We start from the raw sequence: 1,494 nt of genomic DNA on the forward strand, positions 1-1,494 counted from the left end.
GAAATGGGTGAACGCGCACGGTGCTACCCCTGCAGGGGCGTGGCTTATATAATGACGAATGGTCTTACGGTGTTCTATGTTCTATCCAATCGTCATATTTAATTAAAAGTAGATAATTTTAATGGATATTGACTCAGTATTAGTATTAAAATAAATATAATATACGCATTAAAGCAACTGATATAAAAGCTCAGGTGAATTTTATAAATAATAACACAGCTGATTGTAGCTGAGTGTAGAGTTGTTGGAGTCTGTGTTAATCCATTTAAATACTAACATTAACAAACATTAAAAGGATTGATTGTTAGCCAAAAAAAAAAAAAAACCTGTCATCATTTACTCATTCTTATGTTGTAACGAATCTGTATTTATTTCTTCTTCAGAACATAAATTAGTCCTGGCTTTAATCTAGGTAAACAATGATTTATAAATAAAAACGATTTTTTATATAGCCTACATATAAAAATGAACTTACCATAACAATACATCAATTAATATACGACAACGATGTAGCCTCCTAATTCAGTAGCCTAATACTGTCATTATTTATGTTGAAATTTCATACTTGTGAAATTTCAAATGCATTGTTTACATGAGGAAGTAAAAGTATAATATCATTAACTGCTACAGAAACTGGTTGTAGATAATACGTAGCTACCAGGGTCATAGACTATGACAAAAATCAGTTCATGGCCATAATCATTTACTTTATGATAATGTGAGGTATGACTAGATCTTCTGACATTATATAAACGCACAAAAAAAGAAAAAGAAAAAAAGAAATATATATTAATATAAATATAAGCTGCAATTATATAATGGAGACAGTTTAATACCCCTTACAAAAAAGTACTGTGGTACTAGGTAGTACAATAATGCAGTTATGTACATGTTAATACCAGATACTATGGCCTATAACAGGGGTGGGGAACGTTGATCCTGGAGGGCCATTGTCCTGCAGATTTTAGCTCCAACCCTAATTAAACACACCTGAAGCTAATCAAGGTCTTCAGGATTACTAAAGTTACAGGCAGGTGAGTGTTTTTTTTCAGCGTTGGAGCTAAACTCTGCAGGACAATGGCCCTCCAGGATCAACGTGCCCCACTCCTGGCCTATAGCATACTGGAATTCATGTAGGCTACAATATTTACATGGTACACTGGTTCATATCCAAAACGCCATGTAATGCCATGTGTAATGTAATGTGGCATGTGTAATGTAAAGTGTGAAGAGTGTAGGAGAGGTGAGTCTATTTTTGGAAACACAGTAATAACAATTTTTGGTTACGATCTAGGGCGCCCTCTGCTGCCAACCCATCAACCTTGAAGGCGGTGCCCTACTTCCAGCTTCACAAGGTCCACTTGCAGTCTCGTGCATGACTTGAACATGGTGTCCTTAAGTTACATTAAATTTAACTTTAAAAAACGCGTCTTCACCACTCTGCTTCTCGTGTTTTTAAACGCAAAACGCATTCTGTGTGAATGACCCCTTTAC

The sequence above is a fragment of the Ctenopharyngodon idella genome, chromosome 1, assembly GCF_019924925.1.
Source record: "Ctenopharyngodon idella isolate HZGC_01 chromosome 1, HZGC01, whole genome shotgun sequence".
NCBI classification, from domain to species: Eukaryota; Metazoa; Chordata; class Actinopteri; order Cypriniformes; family Xenocyprididae; genus Ctenopharyngodon; species Ctenopharyngodon idella.